Source organism: Hyla sarda, unplaced genomic scaffold (assembly GCF_029499605.1).
Source record: "Hyla sarda isolate aHylSar1 unplaced genomic scaffold, aHylSar1.hap1 scaffold_380, whole genome shotgun sequence".
NCBI classification, from domain to species: Eukaryota; Metazoa; Chordata; class Amphibia; order Anura; family Hylidae; genus Hyla; species Hyla sarda.
The window spans coordinates 101891-118578 of NW_026610400.1; the positions used below are offsets into that span (position 1 = coordinate 101891).

Genomic DNA, 16688 nt, shown 5'->3' on the forward strand with positions numbered 1-16688 from the left:
GACTCCTATCCCCCGGGGTGAGTCCCGTGCCCTCACCCATGATAACCTGTTGTTGGTCCGGTATAAGGACAAGAGGGATGTCCTTATGCTCACCACAATTCATGGGAATGGCAGCACCCCTGTCCCTGTGCGAGGTACCGTGGGACCGGTCCTCAAGCCCGCTTGTATTCTGGACTACAATCGGTATATGGGGGGAGTTGATCTTTCTGATCAAGTCCTCAAGCTATATAATGCCATGCGGAAAACAAAGATATGGTACAAAAAAGTTGCGGTCTACATGGTACAGGTTGCCATGTACAACTCTTTTGTACTGTACAAGAATGCTGGCAACACAGGGACATACCTGGAGTTCCAAGAGGAAGTTCTAAAGGCCCTCATCTATGGTGACCGCCAAAGAGCGGGTCAGAGCACCTCTGGAACTTCAGGTCCCCGGATCGTCCCCGGCCAACACTTTCCAGGTGTGATCCCCCACACTGGAAAGAAGGGACGATCTCAGAAGAAATGCAGAGTGTGTCGCAAGAGGGGGATTCGGAAGGACACCACCACTCAATGCGACACTTGCCCCGATCATCCGGGCCTCTGCATAGGCTGCTTCAGGGAGTATCACACTTCCATGGAGTACTACATTTTCCGTCATTTGCCCTAATTTTCATTACCCACAATTCGACTCCAATGTACCAGTCCAGGGTACATTGTCTTCCAAATTTTATACCAAACCCCCCCCCCCCCCAAAAAAAAAAAAATAACCTTTTTCTCAATACCCCCAATATCTTTTTTTTTTCTTCCCCCTAAAAAATGGGTCATGGGACACAGAGTCAACAGCATTGGAGGTTTGCAGTTGCCTCAAATGCGCAACGCTCTCTCTCCCCACCTGAGCGGGTTGCGCATTTGAGGTAACAGAATAGGGACAGCCCCACACATCCCCTTCCCAGAATGATGATTCAGAGTATAGGGTTTGGGGCGGGCATCCTTTTTACTTTTGGCTGTACTCTGGGTCATCATTCTGGGAAAATAATTGGCATATCAGTTCTAAAATTGCAATTTTCTTCCCCCCATAGTACACATCATCCATTCCTGGAAAATAAATGAAGGGAACACCCATCTGTTCCAAATCTCCACTTCACCCTATACACCTTCCCTAGGGGGTGTACTGTTTGTAATAATCTCACATATGGGTGTTCCTTTCTTGTATTTTCCTCTGAATGTATGTAACTGTTAGGTCCGTAACAAACATCCGCCTCAAATGCGAAGAGTTCTCGCTGAGCTCTGTCGTATTTCCAGGCGACAATTCAGAGTCACATGTTAGTTGTTCCCAAAAAGATGAAGCAGAGCATAGGTTGAAAATTGCAATTTTCAAAAGCTACCCTTCATCCATTCCTGGAAAATAAATTTAGGAAACCCCTGTGCGTTAGAAATGTCCTCTTTACCCCTATACCCATTCCTCAGGGTGGGTACTTTCTGTAATGGTGTCACATGTGGGTGTTTCATTTTTGTATTTTCCTCGGAATGTATGTAACCGTCAGCTACTGATATGCCATAGGCCACAAATACAAACTGACCTCTATGACTTCTGAGCCTTGTTGTTCACCCGCCCAGCACGTTACCCCATATGTGGATGGATTTTTATAGTCAGGGGAAAAAGCCCTCCAAAATTTGTAACCCAATTCCTCATATTACCCCTTGTGAAAATGTTAAAAATTGGGTAACCCCAGCATTTTAGTGTAAAAAAATCTAATTTTTTAATTTAGGCCCACTTTTCAAAAAACCTGTGAGGTGTAAGAACTCACTGTAACACTGTTACGTTCCCCGAGGGGTCTAGTTTCCAAAATGTAATGCCATGTGTTTTTTTTTCTGCTGTCCTGGCACCAAAGGGGCTTCCTAAATGAGGCATGCCCCCAGAGCAAAATTTGCTTCCAAAAAGCCAAAATGTGACTCCTTCTCTTCTGAGACCTGTAGTGCGCCAACAGAGCACTTTTTACCCCCATATGGGGTGTTTTCTGAATCGGGAGAAATTGGGCTTCAAATTGTGGGGGGTATTTTCTGCTATTACCCTTTTCAAAAATGTTAAATTTTTGGGAAAACAAGCATTTTAGGTAAAAATTTAAATTTTTTTTTACATTTGCAAAAGTCATGAAACCCCTGTGGGGTATTAAGGTTCACTTTACCCCTTGTTATGTTCCCCAAGGGGTCTAGTTTCCAAAATGGTATGCCATATGTTTTTTTTTTGCTGTCCTGGCACCATAGGGGCTTCCTAAATGCGGCATCCCCCCAGAGCAAAATTTGCTTCCAAAAAGCCAAATGTGACTCCTTCTCTTCTGATACCTGTAGTGCGCCAGCAGAGCACTTTTTACCCCCATATGGGGTGTTTAATGAATCGGGAGAAATTGGGCTTCAAATTTTGGGGGGTATTTTCTGCTATTACCCTTTTCAAAAATGTAAAATTTTTGGGAAAACAAGCATTTTAGGTAAAAAATGTTACTTTTTTTTTATATTTGCAAAAGTCATGAAACCCCTGTGGGGTATTAAGGTTCACTTTACCCCTTGTTATGTTCCCCAAGGGGTCTAGTTTCCAAAATGGTATGCCATGTGTTTTTTTTTTTGCTGTCCTGGCACCATAGGGGCTTTCTAAATGCGGCATGCCCCCAGAGCAAAATTTGCTTCCAAAAAGCCAAATGTGACTCCTTCTCTTCTGAGACCTGTAGTGCGCCAGCAGAGCACTTTTTATCCCCATATGGGATGTTTCCTGAATCGGGAGAAATTGGACTTCAAATTTTGGGGGGCATTTTCTGCTATTACCCTTTTCAAAAATGTAAAATTTTTGGGAAAAAAAGCATTTTAGGTAAAAAATTTTACTTTTTTTTTTACATTTGCAAAAGTCATGAAACCCCTGTGGGGTATTAAGGTTCACTTTACCCCTTGTTATGTTCCCCAAGGGGTCTAGTTTCCAAAATGGTATGCCATGTGGGCTTTTTTTGCTGTCCTGGCACCATAGGGGCTTCCTAAATGCGGCATGCCCCCAGAGCAAAATTTGCTTCCAAAAAGCCAAATGTGACTCCTTCTCTTCTGATACCTGTAGTGCGCCAGCAGAGCACTTTTTACCCCCATATGGGGTGTTTTCTGAATCGGGAGAAATTGGGCTTCAAATTTTGGGGGGCATTTTCTGCTATTACCCTTTTCAAAAATGTAAAATTTTTGGGAAAACAAGCATTTTAGGTAAAAATTTTAAATTTTTTTTTACATTTGCAAGAGTCATGAAACCCCTGTGGGGTATTAAGGTTCACTTTACCCCTTGTTATGTTCCCCAAGGGGTCTAGTTTCCAAAATGGTATGCCATGTGTTATTTTTTTGCTGGTTTGACACCCTAGGGGCTTCCTAAAGGTGACATGCCCCCCAAAAACCATTTCAGAAAAATGTTCTCTCCAAAATCCCCTTGTCGCTCCTTCGCTTCTGAGCCCTCTACTGCGCCCGCCGAACAATTAACATAGACATATGAGGTATGTCCTTACTCAAGAGAAATTGGGCTACAAATTCAAGTAAAAATTTTCTCCTTTTACCTCTTGCAAAAATTCTAAAATTGGGTCTACAAGAACATGCGAGTGTAAAAAATGAAGATTTTGAATTTTCTCCTTCAGATTGCTGCTATTCCTGTGAAACACCTAAAGGGTTAAAACACTGACTGAATGTAATTTTGAATACTTTGGGGGGTGCAGTTTTTATAATGGGGTCTTTCATGGGGTATTTCTAATATGAAGACCCTTCAAATCCACTTCAAACCTGAACTGGTGTCTGAACTGGAGTTTGAAAATTTTGTGAAAAATTGGAAAATTGCTGCTGAACTTTGAAGCCCTCTGGTGTCTTCCAAAAGTAAAAACTCATAAATGTTATGATGCAGACATAAAGTAGAAATATTGTATATGTGAATAATAATAAAAAAAAATTGGAATATCCATTTTCCTTACAAGCAGAGAGCTTCAAAGTTTGAAAAATGCACAATTTTCAATTTTTTTCATGAAATTTTGGGATTTTTCACCAAGAAAGGATGCAAGTTACCACAAAATTTTACCACTATGTTAAAGTAGAATATGTCACGAAAAAACAATCTCAGAATCAGAATGATAACTAAAAGCATCAGAGTTATTAATGTTTAAAGTGACAGTGGTCAGATGTGCAAAAAACGCTCCGGTCCTTAAGGCCAAAATGGGCTTGGTCCTGAAGGGGTTAATAACCACAATATTTCTGATAAAAGAAAAACTTCTCAAACTCCAAAAATTCAAATGTATCTCCACCTTATTTTTCGCCTCTTCCCAAATATCCTTCCCATCCAAATCATTACTAAACTTAATCCCCAATATTTTAATTGACTCCTCCACTACATTCACCCTAACATCCCTACTTAACCCACTTTCACCAAAATATTTACATTCACTTTTCAACCAATTAATTTTAAAAGCAGATGCACCACAAAAAATATATACCAAAAGTTTCACTGTCCTGACACCCCACTCAGAATCATATAAAACACATACATCATCCATATAATAATTTACTTGAAATTCCCTTCCATTGCTACCAGGAATATATTAACCTCTTACTACTTTATCCCTCCTAATCAGACATAACAGAGGCTCAATTGCACATATAAACGCTACTGGCGAGAGAGGGCCTTATTCCTGAAAAAACAATCACTCTCCTTCCCACACATCCATTAACAAGTATCCTACTATATATTCTATCATGCAAACTTCTAACCCTCCACACAAAATTTTTTGGAAACCCCATCTGCAACAACACCCTAAACCAAAAACTATGAGATAACCTATCATACGCCTTTTCAAAATCAAGCGACAACAAAAAAATATCTTGCTTTCTACTCTTACAATCCCCTAGACAATCTCTCAACAAACACAAACTCTCATGTATACGACGCCCAGGCACAGCACAAAACTGATCATCACCAACAACATCCCTCATCCCATTAGCAATCATTTTTGCTTAGATCTTGTAATCGCCAATTCTTCAAATCCCCTTTTTTCGGAATTAATACCCCCACACCGCAACGCATACTTTCAGCAATCTCCATATTTTTCCACATAAACTGACACACTACATCCTTATCCACCACATTCCACAGAAAACAATAAAATTCTACAGGCAGACCATCTTCACCTGGTGTTTTATTTGCAGACATTTTCTGCACTACATCCCAAACTTTTTCACTCGATATTTCACGCATAACAAAAGCCTTTTCAGTTTCTCCAAGTTTCCCATCCAACACACTCAAAACCTCACTCTCCAGATTCTCATCCCTCCACTTCTCTCCATACAGTTCCTCATAAAAGCGAGCAACTTCCTCACTCACACCATCCCCACTCACTTCCCTACCAACCTCCTTCATAACCACATCAATAACAGGTTTTTTGGAAAAAATAACATCATGCTCCATTTTGTCTACCTTGTTATCGAACTAATTTTTCTTTACATATCACCTTCTATACATACATTCATACTATCTATCTGAAACGCGTCTAGGCTTAAGACTTTGTTTGAACAGAGCACTACAAAGACGCACTGCCTATTCAGAAGCCGACATAATCATTCAAATCAGCCGCTGACAGACCTGCTGTTCAAGCCGAGATCTTCATCTACCTGGCGCATTGATCTGCCTTTTATCCCGCCTCACATGCTGCCACTACCGCGAGTATCTCCATCGGAGTAAGCCAGCGAGGGTCCGTCATTACAACAGCCGCACGCCGCAGCTGCGGACCTCCAGCGTGGGAGCCTTCTGCTACAGCACCGCTCCCAGATCAAGTTCCACACGACGCTCTGCAGCCAAGCCTCCGCTTGCAAAGTACAACTGCTGCTCCTATCATCTTCGACCTGCGCAGCACCGGACCGGCAGACACGGTGAGCATTAATTATCTCCGTAGAGACTACAGGCAGTTTAGTCCAATTCACAAAAGGACTTTACAACCAGAAATCCAATTGCCGGTTCATCAGCTTGTTCCGGATAGACAGCCAATCATCTAAAACTGCAGTGCTTCACACATCAATATTAATATTTACCGTTAGGGCCCTATGGTTATTAAATTTATACATTATTCAAATGTTTTTTTTAATTGATTTGTCATATGATTGTATTTTAATAAAATGTTTGCATTGTTTAAACTAACTGTTTTCAAACCATCTTTTCACTGTGCACCCAGTAGGGTGGTATCCTTGAGGTTTGGTTGAAATTTTTCTTTTAGATTTGTAAATTACTTCTATTAAAAAATTTGAATCCTTTCAATAGTTATCAGCTGCTAAAGTTGAGTTGTTCTTTTCTGTCTGACAACAGTGCTCTCTGCTGACACCTCTGTCTGTCTCAGGAACTGTCCGGAGCATAACATAGTAACATAGTTCATGAGGTTGAAAAAAGACCAGAGTCCATCAAGTTCAACCTATATCCCTACTGAGTCCCTACTGAGTTCCTACTGAGTTGATCCAGAGGAAGGCAAAAAACCCTCATACTAGAGGTAAAAATTCCTTCCCGACTCCAAATATCAGAATAAATCCCTGGATCAACGTTCTGTCCCTATAAATCTAATATACATAACCAGCGATGTTATTACTCTCCAAAAATGCATCCAGACCCCTTTTATATTCTTTTACAGAGGTCACCATGACCACCTCCTCCTCCTCCATAACAGGTTTACTATGGGGATTTGCTCCTACTTTGGACAGCTCCCGAGACAGGTGTAATCAGAGAGCAGTTAGACAGAAATGAACAACTCAACTTCAGCAGCTGATAAGTACTGGAAGGATTCATATTTTTTCATAGAAGTATTTTACAAATTTGTTTAACTTTCTGGAGCCAGTTGATCTAAAATACCCCTTTAAGGTGCTCAAAACAAAAAACTGTGAGTTAAAAACAATTAGGGAGGAACAGATCTTACATGTGAACAGGAGCTAAGATGAAATGGGTCATATTAATGCACCTAACTCATTTTTATCGTTTAAACCTAATGGTCCTAATGCATGTAATCGTATAATCCATCTGGATTCTTTTAATAACAGAGTTTGGGATCTATCTTTACCTGGAAAAGTGTTTTCTATTCTTTCTAAGTCTCCAAACTTTAATGTAGAGCCATCACCATGATGAAAATTAATCACGTGTTCTATAAATCTTGTGGAACCTTTCTGTGTGACTAGGGATCTAAGATCTATATATATATATATATATATATATACATATATATCTATATATATAAAAATTCCTGGAATACCCCTTTAACTTAAAATCTGAAACTAACTCAAATAACTTTCTCCCAGAGACATCAGACACTTTTTTTTTAAATCAACATTCATGTCCCCAACTAAAATAACAGGCATTTTGCCCTGAACATAAAGCTTCAATTTTTCAAACTGATTTTTCCTTTCATTTTTACACGCAGGAGCATAAACATTAATCAAATAAAACGTAACATTTTTACAACTTTAAACAACAGAAATACACCTTCCAGGCTCAATCACCATATAACTTTCAACAGAAATTTCAGTTGTTTTTTTTTTAAGCCGAGGAACGTGCTCTCGATTCACCCAAAGTGCAAGAAAAAGTGCAAACGTGTTACACTAAAAAACTTGCACAAAGGATGCGGTCTATCACAAGCCCTTCTCCGATAGGCCCCCCAACAAACCTTACCCTTCGCCTCCGGACCAAAAGGTACCTGCGAGGTTCCAGGTTCGATGTCCCTTTTCGCCGAAGCTACTAGGGGACCACAAATGCTCCCGGCATCCCCCTTGGCGTTAGCCAAGGTATCTGCCCACAGAGCCGATTACGGTAGGTACCCTGCCAAAGAAGGAGTACCCGGGGTGTTTGCAGGGAGGTGCGGAACCTAATGGCCACACACACCTCTCCTAGACCGCCAGGAGGGACACCCAGAAGGGCTACCGCATCCTGACAAATCCTGTGAACACACAACACGCAAAAAGTGACACAGTGAGACAAAAAGAAATAAATAAGTGAATGTGCAGATATACTGCCCGGACATCCGGCCGGATCTATAAAAATTTCTCTCATCATAGCCAGAAGGCCGTGAATCAAGAGGTGAGTGCCACAAGGTGAAGAGATTATGGTGCCCGTGCTTCAACTCAGTGAGTCTATTCTCCCAGTGAGTTTCGGCACCTCGGGGTCACCACTCCCCGAGGCACAAAAGTACCTCGGCTCTAGACCCTCTCAGCCTCATGGCGAGACCCGGAGGGAACAGATCACATCGGGGCAGCCGTCGAGCTGATTCCTCAGAACCAGCCCCGGAAAGCCCTGGTACACCTGCACCCTCCATGCAGCACCCATCCCCACCAGCCCCATACCGGCGTAGTTTGCCACCGGCATGAAAACTGATAAGAACAGATACTACACTTGATCTTAGCCAAAAGGCCGAGAAGCGATCAACAGAAATTTCAGGTGACTTAATTAAAATCCCCAAACCTTCTTATCTGACACACTCCCAGACCTAACACACTGCCCATACACCCATTCATCCGGACTTATGGTGAACTCAATGCCGCACTCCTGTAAACAAAAGATTGCAGCATTTTCCTGTGCTAAGAAACTTAAAATAGCAGCTCTCCTGGCCTTATTTTTAAATACTCTTACATTTTGAGAGTATACAACAAATCCCATAATCTCAAACTAAAAGGAAAAAGGCTTAACCCCTTCCCGCTACATGACATATGCATACGTCATAAGCGGGCTCCCCCGATAGAACGCAGGGGTCACGCGCTGACCCTGCGTCATATCGCATCAGTTCAGGCGGCCATCAACGGCCGGGACCCGCAGCTAATACCGATTGCGGTGATGCCCGGTATTAATCCTTCAGACGCGGCGATCAAAGTTGATCGCTGCGTCTAAAGTGAAAGTATACTTTGCCGGATAACTCAGTGGAGCTGTTCGGGACCGCCGAGATGAAATCGCGATATCCCGAACACCTTGCAGGACAGCTGGAGGGTCCCTACCTGCCTCCTCACTGTTCGATTGCCGAATGACTGCTCCTAGCGTGAGATTCAGGCAGGAGCAGTCGAGCGGCGATAACACTGATCAATGCCCGGCTATTGCCTGGCAGTGATCAGTGTAGAAGATCAGTGTGTGCAGTATTATAGCTCCTATGGGAGCTATAACACTGCAAAAAAAAAGTCTAAATAAAGTGTTAAAGTGTTAATAAAGATCATTTAACCCCTTCCATAATAAAAGTTAGAATCCCCGCCCTTTTCCCAATAAAAAAAAAACTATGTAAATAAAAATAAACTTAAGTGGTATCGCCGCATGCGGAAATGTCCGAACTATAAAAATATGTTAATTAACCCCTTAAGGACACAGGGCGTAAATGTACGTCCTGGTGCGGTGGTACTTAACGCACCAGGACGTACATTTACGTCCTGTGCATAACCACGGGCATCGGAGCGATGCCCATGTCATGCGCGGCTGATCCCGGCTGCTGATCGCAGCCAGGGACCCGCCGGCAATGGCCGACACTCGCGATCTCGCGGGCGTCCACCATTAACCCCTCAGATGCCGGGATCAATACAGATCCCGGCATCTGTGGCAGTACGCGATTTCAATGAATGATTGGATCGCCCGCAGCGCTGCTGTGGGGATCCAATCATTCAGGACGCCGCACGGAGGTCCCCTAACCTTCCTCCTTCCGGCTCCCGGCGTCTCCTGCTCTTGTCTGAGATCGAGCAGACCAGAGCAGAAGATGACCGATAATACTGATCTGTTCTATGTCCTATACATAGAACAGATCAGTATTAGCAATCATGGTATTGCTATGAATAGTCCCCTATGGGGACTATTCAAGTGTAAAAAAAATGTAAAAAAATGTAAAAGTACAAAAAAGTGAAAAATCCCCTCCCCCAATAAAAAAGTAAAACGTCCGTTTTTTCCTATTTTACCCCCAAAAAGCGTAAAAAATTAATTTAATAGACATATTTGGTATCGCCGCGTGCGTAAATGTCTGAACTATTAAAATAAAATGTTAATGATTCGTACGGTGAACGGCGTGAACGTAAAAAAAAAAGTCAAAAATTGCTACTTTTTTAATACATTTTATTTAAAAAAAATTATAAAAATGTATTAAAAGTTTTTTATATGCAAATGTGGTATAAAAAAAAAGTACAGATCATGGCGCAAAAAAATGAGCCCCCATACCGCCGCTTATACGGAAAAATAAAAAAGTTAGAGGTCATCAAAATAAAGGGATTATAAATGTACTAATTTGGTTGAAAAGTTTGTGATTTTTTTTAAGCACAACAATAATATAAAAGTATAAAATAATGGGTATCATTTTAATCGTATTGACCCTCAGAATAAAGAACACATGTCATTTTTACCGTAAATTATACGGCGTGAAAACAAAACCTTCCAAAATTAGCAAAATTGCATTTTTCTTTTTAATTTCCCCACAAAAATAGTGTTTTTTGGTTGCGCTATACATTTTATGATATAATGAGTGATGTCATTACAAAGGACAACTGGTCGCGCAAAAAACAAGCCCTCATACTAGTCTGTGGATGAAAATATAAAAGAGTTATGATTTTTAGAAGGCGAGGAGGAAAAAATGAAAACATAAAAATTTAATTGTCTGAGTCCTTAAGGCCAAAATGGGCTGAGTCCTTAAGGGGTTAAACTGCACGGTCTATGGCGTACACGTAAAAAAAAAAGCGTATTTTTGGACACTTTTTATATCATAATGAATGAAAAACTATCAAAAAGTCCACTCAAAACAAAAGTGATACCTATAAAAATGTCAGATCACAGCGCAAAAAAAATTAGCCCTCATACATCCCCATATGCGGAAAAATTAAAAAGTTATAGGGGTCAGAAGAGGAAATTTTTAAACGTATACATTTTCTTGCAAGTAGTTATGATTTTTTCCAGAAATACGATAAAATCAAACCTAAAACCTATATAAGTAGGGTATAATTTTAACCGTATGGACCTACAGAATAAAGATAAGGTGTCATTTTTACCGGAAAATAATGCATGGGTTACACAGGTATATCATCACCAGGCTCCTCCATAGCTATTCACAACCTTCAGCAGCGGCCATATTTTCCTCCTCCAACACTTTATAAAAGTTTCTGGTTTTCGGGCCCAAATCCGCACTTTGCTCACCTCTTCTTTTCTTGGCGGACTTCCCTCCATGCACCAGTTGAAAGCCATCATAATTTTCATCCTTTGCATTATGTTTTCCACCCCCCTCCCTGTGACACAAATCAGTCTCCCCTGAGGATGGAAGTGGCTCAATGTTAATAGGGTCAGAGGGGTGAACACTAGGACTCTGCAACCCCAGTTTGCAAATTACTTCCTCAAACTGTCTGAAAGCATCAGAAACTGCAGACTGAACATCCAGTGGTTTCTGAGGGGCCACTTTGGTCTTCTGAGGGGCCAATTTCCTCACAATCTCCCCCTCTCTCGCCACACTACTGGTGCTTACAAATGACAGTCCTTTTTCCCCAGGACAGTCTTTATAAACATGACCTTCCTTCCGACATAAGTCACACTTCCTGGCTTTAGGGTAACTACAAGCATGGTGACCAGCAGTATTGCAATTTCTACACATTTGTCCCTGTATACAGTTCTCCTTGACATGTCCAAAGGAAGAACAATTCCTACTGTAGTATGGCTGGCCGGGATACGACAGATACCCCCTATAACCGGCAATAGAAAAACTGGCCGGGGGATGTTCAAAACACCCAACACAATTGGGGTCCACTTTTATCTTCACCACAAACTTATAATCACAGTTAAATATTCCCAATACATTGGTTTGTTTCTCTCCTCCTTTCACATACTCACAGTACTGGCGCAAAAAGTTCTCAATAATGGTCACATCTGTGAAGGGGTTATGTACATGAACTAGCAAAGTATTTTCTTGCAATCCAAACAAGGGGGTTATCTTCACCCCATCCAGCATTACTGAGGTTCCTCAAGCGCTCATAAACATCAAGGCACCTAACTTCATCAACAAAGGTGACTTTATAGGAACCCTTGCGAGGAGATTCATTTACACTGAAAATTTCTTCACTCCAATTTTTAGCATAATAATATGTCTCACCAGAAAGATGACATTGTTCTTCATAGAACTTGCAGGATCCACTTCCAGACGAATGGTGTTGTTCAGACCTGCCATACTAGCAAAATGATAATCTGTCGGTACAGGACATCAGGAAGAAAAAAAATTTCTCCAGCAAACTGGGTAAACACAGAGATCGCACCCTCTGGCAAGACCTGAGCAAGCTGCCCTTGATCTTAGCCAAAAGGACGAGAAGCGAAGTAATGGAGATGGACATTTCCATTAAGGCAGGCGGCTCCCCTGGCCATCATGTTATGGCGATTTCCATCAGGACAGGCGGATCCTCCGGCCATCATGTGTTATGGAGTTTTCCATCAGGACAGATGGCTCCCCTGGCCATCATGTGTTATGTAGATGCCCATCAGGACAGACGGCTCCTCCAGCCATCATGTGTTATGGAGATTTCCATCAGGACAGGTAGCTCCTGCGGCCATCATGTGTTATGGAGATGGTCATTCCCATCAGGACAGGCGTATCCTCCGGTCATCGTGTGTTATGGAGATTTCCATCAGGACAGACAGCTCCTCCAGCCATCAGGTGTTATGGAGATTTCCATCAGGACAGGTAGCTCCTCCGGCCATCATGTGTTATGGAGATGGACATTTCCATCATGTTTTTTTTTTTTTTTTTTTTTTTAAGAGACGAGGTAAGGGCTTTCTATCACCGAAAGTGCAAGAAAAAGTGCAAACGTGTCACACTAATAAAAACGTGCACAAAGGATGCGGTCTATCGCTAAGCCCTTCTCCAACAGGAAAGAGGCCCCCCAACAAACCTACCCTTCACCTCTGGGCCAAAAGGCACCTGCAGGGATCCAGGTTCGATGCCACTTTTCACCGAAGCTACTGAGGGGCCGAAAATGCCCCTGGCTTCAACCTAGGCATTAACCAAGGTATCAGCCGAGGAGCCGTATACTGATGGCCTCTTGACCGAAGCCAAGTTGCCCAGGGGTTGCAGGGAGGTGAGGAACGAAAAGGCCACACACACCTCCCCTAGACCACCAGGAGGGACACCAAGAAGGGCTACCGCATCCTGACAATCCTGTGTACAAACAAAAACACGAAATGTGGCCCAGTGACATACAAAAATAATAAATAAGTGAATGAGTGCAGATATACTGCCCGGTCATCCGGCCAGATCTATAAAAATTTCCCTGATCCTAGCCAGAAGGCCAGGATACCAAGGGTGAGTGCCAAAGGTGAAAAGTATATGGTGCAGTGCATTCACTCAGTGAGCTATAACACCCAGTGAGTTTCAGCACCTCAGGGTTTCCGTTCAGTCGTTACACTCAAGTCATACAATAAATTTCAATAACCATCATGTTATGGAGATTTCCATTAGGGCAGGTGGCTCCTCCGGCCATCATGTGTTATGGAGATTTCCATCAGGACAGGCGGCTCCTCCGGCCATCATGTGTTATGGAGATTTCCATCAGGGCAGGTGGCTCCTCTGCCCATCATGTTGTTTTTTTTTTTATTTTTTTTATTGAAAGCCGAGGTACATGCTCTCAAATCCCCCAAGTGCAAGTAAAAAGTGCAAGTGTTCACACAAAAAAAGTGCACGAGGATGCAGTCTATCGCAAGCCCTTCTCCGAAAGGAGAGAGGCCCCCCAACAAACCAAAACCCTTCCCCTCTGGGCCAAAAGGCACCTGCAAGGTTCCAGGTACAATGTCCCTTTTCGCTGAAGCTACTCAGGGACCGAAAGTGTTCCTGGCGGACAACTAGGTGTTAACCAGGTTGTCACCGAGGAATCAGTAAAACCGGTTTGGCATCCTGCCGAAACAGGGTTGCCACGGAGTATAGCAGGGCGGTGAGGAACCTCATGGCCACACACACCTCCCCTAGACCGGCAGGAGGGACACCCAGAAGGGCTACCGCACCCTACCAAATCCTAGTGGACAAAACAAACACAAAAAGTGGACACAGTGACGAAAAATAAACAAAAATAAGTTGATGTGCGCAGTGTGTAATACTGCCCAGACATCCGACCGGAAGGCAGGGAAACTAAGGGTGAGTGCGCAGAAAATTGAGAGAAAATAGTGCATGCTACGTGCTTTCCTTCGAGTGGGGTTGCGAATCCCAAGTAAATTCCGCCACCCTGGGGTCACCACTCCCAGGGCACTTGTACACCTCGGCTTTCACTCTACCCAGACCTTAAGGTCAGATCCAGCAGGAACAGGTCTCATCAGAGATGACTGCTGCCCTCCACAGCCATCCCTGGTACACCCGTCTACTGTGTGGTTCCCCATCCTGTCTTGGTGGTCTTCCACACCACCAACTAACCGGAAAGGTACTACACTTGATCTTAACCAAAAGGCCAAGTGCTCTGCCCATCATGTTTTGTTTTTTTTAAGAGCCGAGGCAAGTGCTCTCTATCACCCAAAGTGCAAGAAAAAGTGCAAACGTGTCACACTAAAAAAAACGTGCACAAAGGATGCGGTCTATCGCTAAGCCCTTCTCCAACAGGAGAGAGGCCCCAAACAAACCTACCCTTGACCTCCAGGCCAAAAGGCACCTGCAAGGATCCAGGTTCGATGCCCCTTTTCACCAAAGCTACTGAGGGGCCGAAAATGCCCCTGGCTTCAACCTAGGCGTTAACCAAGGTATCAGCCGAGGAGCCATATACTGATGGCAGCCAAGATGCCCAGGGGTTGCAGGGAGGTGAGGAACCAGAAGGCCACACACACCTCCCCTAGACCGCCGGGAGGGAGCGCATCCTGACAATCCTGTGTACAAAACAAACACGTAAAAGTGGTACAGCGACAAACAAAAATTATAAATAAGTGAATGAGTGCAGATATACTGCCCGGATCTATAAAAATTTCCCTGATCCTAGCCAGAAGGCCGGGGTACCAAGGGTGAGTGCCAAAGGTGAAGAGTAATGGTGCCGTGCTTTCACTCAGTGAGTTATGTCATGCTTTTTGTATACCCCAAAAATGAATCACTATGTTTAATATGTTTCATAGCATAATTGCATGATGTTGGCCATTTTGTGTATTAACCTAAGTAGGCCAATTCTGAAGTTTCATCTCCTATCTCTAATGCCAGTCTGGGAGGACAATGCTTCTTGTATCTTTAGCATATTTATGGTGTTTAGATAAGAGACTGATAAGAGGTCTGGTTACACTCTCTAGACGACATTACTACCATTCATCCAAGGTAAAGGGAGGTGAATGGAGAGAAGAAGGGGGTGAGATAAGAGACTGTGAAATAACTATGTCTCATCCGAATGAACATTAGTTCTTTATATATATATATATATCCCCTTAACGACCATGGACGTAAATGTACGTCCTGGTTTGGCGGGACTTCCCGCACCAAGACGTACATTTATGTCCTGTGTTTGACCGCGAGCATCGGAACGGTGCTCGCGTCATACACGGCAGGTTCCGGCTGCTAGTAGCAGCCGGGGACCTGCCCGTAATGGCCGACATCCGCAATCGCGCGGATGTCCGCCATTAACCCCCTCAGATGCCGTGATCAATACAGATCACGGCATCTGTGGCAGTGCGGTACTTTGAATGGATGATGGGATCGCCCGCAGCGCTGCCGCGGCGATCCGATCATCCAGGATGGCGGCAGGAGGTCCCCTCACCTGGCTCCGGCCGTCTCCCGAGGTCTTTTGCTCTGGTCTGAGATCGAGCAGACCAGAGCAGAAGATCACCGATAAAACTGATCAGTGCTGTGTCCTATACATAGCACTGAACAGTATTAGCAATCAAAGGATTGCTATAGATAGTCCCCTATGGGGACATAAAAAGTGTAAAATAAAAGTTGAAAAATGTAAAAATAAAAAGTAAAAAAAAGTGAAAAATCCCCTCCCCCAATAAAAATGAAAATTGTCAGTTTTTCCCATTTTACCCCCAAAAAGCGTCAATTCTTTTTAATAAACATATTTGGAATCGCTGCGTGCGTAAATGTCCGTACTAGCAAAATATAGTGTTAATTATCCCGTACAGTGAATGGCGTAAATGTAAAAAATTTAAAAAGTCAAAAAATGCTGCTTTTTTGTCACATTTTATTAAAAAAAATTAATAAATTATCTAAAAGTTTCATATATGCAAATGTGGTATCGATAAAAAGTACAGATGAAGGTGCAAAAAATTAGCCCTCATACCGCCCTATATATGGAAAAATGAAAAAGTTATAGGTGGTCAAAATAGGGCGATTTTAGATGACTGATTTTGTACAAAAAGTTTTAGATTTTTTTTAAGTGGTACAAAAATATAAAAGTATCTAGCCATGGATATCATTTTAATTGTACTGACCCACAGAATAAACAACACATGTAATTTTTACCATAAAGTGTATAGTGTGAAAACAAAACCCTCCAAAATGCAGAAAATTGTAGTTTTCATTTAAATTTCCTCCCTAAAATTTTTTGGGTGGGTTCGCCGTACATTTTATGGTAAAATGAGAAGATTCACTACAGAGTACAATTGGTCACGCAAAAAACAAGCCCTTATATGGGTCTGTAGATGGAAATATAAAGGAGTTATGGATTTTAGAAGGCGAGGAGGAAAAAACGAAAACGCTAAGATAAAATTGGCCTGGTCCTTAAGGTGAAAATGGGCTTGGTCC

The 16688-nt window shown here is 42.6% G+C and overlaps 1 protein-coding gene and 1 pseudogene across 1 annotated transcript in view; both read right to left on the bottom strand.

Moving 5' to 3' along the window:
- WDR97 (WD repeat domain 97) overlaps positions 1-16688 on the bottom strand; it is a 250016-nt gene that overhangs the window by 92208 nt on the left and 141120 nt on the right. The gene's annotated exons all lie outside the window — the stretch shown is intronic.
- Positions 8317-8425, bottom strand: LOC130332646 (U2 spliceosomal RNA; annotated as a pseudogene).